Below are 5,706 nucleotides of genomic sequence, written 5' to 3' on the forward strand. Positions count from 1 at the left end.
TGGATTCTGGGGTGGGGGGTAGGGGAGGAGAGCCTGGGTGGATTAGTCAGTCAAGGCTCTGTCTCTTGATTTCGGCTCGGGTTATGTTCCCAGGGTTGTGGGATCGAGCCCTGTGTTGGGCTCCGTGCTGAGTGTGGAGCCTACTTAAGATACTGTCTCTACCCTCTGCCCGTCTCCACCCCCTTTTCAACTCATTATTCATTATTTCAATAAAAATGAAAAATGAAATAAATGAATAAAAGGAATCAGGTGGCGATGTAAACTATTATAGCCAACGTGGGAAAACAGTGAGGTTTTAGAGGTTCCTCAAAAAATTAATAATTAAAAAATTTAAAAAACAACAACCAACCAAATATGATCCTGTAATTCTACTTTGGGCACATATTCAAAGGAAACAATATTACTATCTCAAAAAGATATCAGCCCCGATTTATTGACAATAACCAAGACATAAAACATCCAAAGTGTTCATCAACGGATGAATGGATACAGATAATGTAGATAATAAAGATATATATATCTTTATATAATAAAGATAATGTAGATAATAAAGATATATATAGAAAGAGACATAGATATATATACTACATTATACACACACACACACACACACACACTGAAGTGTTATTCAGCTATAAAAAAAGAAGGAATTCTGCTGTGTGTGAAAAAAATGTATGGACTTTGAAGGCATCATGTTAAGTGAAATGAGACAGAGAAAAACGAATATGTATGATCTCATTTTTATGAGGAATCTAAAAAATCCTCCGAACTTATCAATACAAAGAACAGATTGTTGGTTGCTAGAGGTGGGGGTTGAAGTGGGGGGAAAGAGTGAAAGTAATTGAAAGCTGAAATCTTCCACTTACAAGATAACTGGGATTGAATGTACAGCAGAGTAACTATAATTTTGCTGAGAGACTAGATCTTAAAAGTTTTCATCACAAGAAAAAATTGTAGCTATATGAGGTGATTAATGTTAAGTAGACTTACAGTGGTGATTATTTCACTATGTATATATGATGATTTCACTACAATATATATATCAAATCATTATGTTGTATATCATGGGCTAATACATAATGCAGTGTTATATGTCAATACATCTCCATAAAACTGAAAAAAATTAAAAATCAACAACTAAAAAGAATCAGTTGGGCTACTGAGCACCCACTGCTGCTGCTTCTACTCACCAAGTCAACTGGGACAAAGCCCTAACTAGAGAAGGAGAGTGTGTGTGGGCCTTTTGCCTCTCTCTTTAGGCCATTATGGCCAAGCTAGGCAACTAGAATAGGGACTTGGGTGTTTGCCCCAGAGAACATGAATAACAGCTACAATTTCCTCATCTATTTATTTGATCCAATTAGATCATATTTATTTTTGAAAACTGCCTCAAATCCTTTTGTGAGCAAAACGGGATATGTATGCATGAATGTAGGAATAAAGAACCGTAATGAAAATGCAGGGAAAGTTACCGATGTTCTCAGTGATGTCAGTGCTCTCCCACTCAATGATCTATTACAGTGCCCGAAATCCCACCATTAGAAATATTTCTTTGGGATGAGTCAGTTTCTTCAAAATGTCAGGATCAAAATGAACACACTTTCTCCTATCAGCACATTGGTAATTCACAATTCTACCTTCAAGTACTTTATAAACTGAAAACCTTTTACAAATGTAGGAAATTCTATTATTTAGCATGATTAATGCTGTATCTTGGATTAATCTGGATTAGATTATTTTTATCTTTGAAATCAGAAGGAAAAATCCTGCACAGTGAAGTAGAGGACACAAGAATCATAAAAGCAATGAGAGTGAAGGCCAAGGGCAAGCCTGGGAATCATCAAGATATTCTGGTGTTCACTCTTGTCTGTAAGAGCAAATCTCAAATGATGAAACCATCCACGAGGAAGGCCACCTCTCCCACAAGAGGCTAAACAAGTAATAAGGAGATCACCTGGTTTAAACCCTAACTCTGCCAACTTCCATTTGCATGATGCTTGACAGTGACAATTTTTTTTAAACCTTTTTTCTTATTTTAAAGAGTGCATGGGTTAGTTGGGGCAGGGGAACAGAGAGAGAAAGAATATTAAGCAGTCTCCATGATGTGCATGGAGTCCCATGTGGGGCTTGGTCCCACAACCCTGAGATCATAACCTGAGCTGAAATCAAGAGTCAGACGTTCAACTGACTGAGCCACTGGTTTCCAGACAGTGACAAATTTTCTGTGTAGTTTTCCCATCAGTAAAAATGGGACAATAATAGAAAATTTTTCATCAGGGAACTATGAGGACCCAATGAGTTGATGTTGGGAAATGATTAGAGCAGTGCTGGGCACATAACAAACACCATATTGGTTAAATAAAATATGAAAAAAAATGGTGGTCCAGGCACAGACTGGGTATCACAGAGGTCATGAATTGCCTGCGATCTTAAATCTAATATGCTTTATTTTTTCCATTTTAAGGACCTATTCATAACACATAGGTATAAGATAAATATTAGAAGAGAAGAGTTTGGTGAGACAAAAAGTACACAAACCTGAAGAAAGAGAGAGTTAAGAGAAAATAACTGGAAAACATTTTTTTTTATATTTTTATTTATTTCTAGGAGATAGCGTGAGCAGGGGAGAGTCAGAGAGAGAGGGAGACGCAGACTCTGAAACAGGCTCCAGGCTCTGAGCTGGCAGTCAGCACAGAGCCCTACGCGGGGCTCGAACCCCAGAACCGCGAGATCATGACCTAAGAGAAAGTCGGACGCTTAACCGACTAAGCCACCCAGGCGCCCCTGGAAAACATTTTAAAGAAAATGTAGGAGAATTTGAGGACAAATGAAGTAGTAAGGTTGTTTTTGTTTTGTTTTGTTTTAAGAACAGATAAGATAGTCCTTGAATTTGGGGAGCCTAGGTGGCTCAGTCTGTTAAACGTTCGACTTTGGCTCAGGTCATGATCTCAAGGTTTGTGGGTTTGAGCCCCGCGTTGGGCTCTGTGCTGACAGCTAGCTCAGAGCCTGGAGCCTGTTTCAGATTCTGTGTCTCCTTCTCTCTCTGACCCTCCCCTGCTCATGCTGTCTCTCTCTCTCTCAGAAATAAATAAAACATTAAAAAAGAAAAAAATATAGTCCTTGAATTTGAGAATGGCAGTTGCTCAAGTGCACATTCCTGATGTGTTTGGAAAAGTGTCCTGGGCCTGTTGTGAGCACAGGTGTTGATTAGATGGCAATGAACACTTCTAATGAGTGAGCAATGGCAGGACACTGCATACCAACACTGTCCAATAGAGACAGTGAGAGTCACATATATAATTTTAAATGGTCTAGAAGACCAAAAAAGCAAAAGAAATACACTCAACTTTAATACTACATTGTATTTAAACTGATATATTCAAAATATTATTAGATATATAGAATCAATATAAAAATCGAGTTATTTTACTTTTTTATTAAGTCTTTGAAATCTGATATATATTTTTACAGATACAACACAATTAAATTCAGATTAACTACACTTCAAGATGCATGTAGCTACTGGCTATGCTATTAGATAGAACAGTTTCTATACCTTTGGGGAGAAGGATCCTTGTCATCATCTCCTGTCTTGGGGTGCATAGTGCCCATGTCCACCAGATTGAGATTAGTGGTCAGTTGTTCATTTTGGTTATCTATAGTTGTAACTACATTAATTAAGTTCCTAATCTGTGTTGGGCTCTCTGTTAGATGCTGGGAATTCAAAGATGTCTATAAAGAATATAATATTATATCCCAGGGGAAGTTTTGCCTGGATTAAATTAGTTCTTTTCTATTCTACTTGAATTCAACAAAATCAAGCTAGTTCATACATGACCAGGAGTAAACTAGATCAAATTGTCTTAAGGCAGCAAGGTAGTATGAACCTCTCTTAACAAGAACAAAGATTTCTGGCTAGTTCCTTTGGGTTATAGCTTAATTATATTCTTGAAAAGTAGTTCTGATTTCAAGTGGTTGTAATGTGTTTTTATTATTTTGTTTTACCTAGACTGTGTACATTCTAGCCATTTCAAAATAGCTTATATTGGATCAAATAATCGTTTGCCAATTCCAATTTGAGCAGTCTGTTCTAATAATATTAAATATTTTAAGCCACTTATGAATAGGTAGATGTGGCCAGATCCAGGACACCATGAGAAAGAAGGCAGGTGATAGGGACTGGGCCCTAAGGTCACAGCGACTCTGGCAATGAGTCCGAGCTAGTGGATTATTGTACTATGATTCTCCAAACCTCCTGAACAAGGGAATGCTTGTTCCCAGAAAGAGACACAAACACAAGCCATCAAATTAAGGTCAAGTAGCTTTAATTTTGAGTTGATATCTGATTTGGCAATGATAGGATGTTAAAAGTTTCTTGACACTTGGGACATTGTAAAGCAGTGAGTGGTGAGACTTCTAGGATTGTTGCCTTGGTCAGTATGAGGCCTCTGGTAACTGTACCAGAGAAGGAGTCAGCAAGGAGGAAGAAGGGAGACAAGCTACTGAGCACACTTCATCCACCTAACAAGACAACTTGCCTCTGGATGAAGCTGGCCTGTGGGAAGAGTCTCAACAATGCTTCGGACCATGAGAAAGGAAGTAACAATAAATGATGCAAAAACAATCTGCTGGGAGGTAAGCTAGTTATACCTTAATCCAGGTTTGTTATTGTTCAATCCACGTTACCTAGCACCATTAGGCTAACGTTTTATACTATCTTATTCCCTTCACGTGTCTTTCTCAAAAACATTCAGTGACTCCCATTTGGCTGCCAAACCAAATATAAAACTTTATTTATTTTATTTTTGTTTAAGTTTATTTATTTTGAGAGAGAGAGAGAGAGAGAGAGCACATGCATGAGAGGAGAAGGGGCAGAGAGAGAGTGTAAAGCAGGCTCCACACTCAGTCTGTGTGTAAATCCCCATATGGGGCTCAAACTCACAAAACCATGAGATCACGACCTGAGCCAAAACCAAGAGTCAGTTGCTTAACTGACTGAGACAACCAAGTGCTCCCCATTTTTTTAAATCCTCTGCCTAACCTTTCCTAGCCAGACTAATTTTCTTGCCACTTTCTGGTGCTTCTAGGCTCCGTAGTTAGAATTATTGTTTCCAGTCTCATGTAAATTTATTCTTCATGTTTTTCTCCTTGTCTTCCTTCACTGTTTTCTATGCTCATCAAAGTTCTATGCATGAAGAAGGACAATACAAGATCCTGCTTTCTGCCTTAGGTCTCTAGCATGATAGATCCTTTTTTTCACTGAAGCCTCTAGCCTTGGTCTGCATCATAAAACTTATCACCTATTATGTTTCAATCTATTCCTTGAGAATTTCATCAGTGCTAACCTCTACACCCCAAGTAGTTTACAAGATATTCAACTGTAAGAATTGTGTTCTTACAGTTACTTCCTACCAGCATTATAGAGTTATAAACACACAAATCTTTTGTGCATTCATTCAAAATGGGTCTTGAGGGGCACCTGGGTGGTTCAGTCAGTTAAGCGTCCAACTTCGGCTCAGGTCATAATCTCACGGTTTGTGGGTTTGAGCCCTGAACTGGGCTCTGTGCTGACAGCTAGCCCAGAGCCTGGAGCCTGTTTCAGATTCTGTGTCCCCCTGTCTCTCTGACCCTCCCCTGCTCATGCTCTCTCTCTCTCTCTCTCTCTCTCTCTCTCAGAAATAAAACTTTTAAAAAATGGGTCTTGAT

Source organism: Crocuta crocuta, unplaced genomic scaffold (assembly GCF_008692635.1).
Source record: "Crocuta crocuta isolate KB4526 unplaced genomic scaffold, BGI_CrCroc_1.0 scaffold199, whole genome shotgun sequence".
NCBI lineage: Eukaryota > Metazoa > Chordata > Mammalia > Carnivora > Hyaenidae > Crocuta > Crocuta crocuta.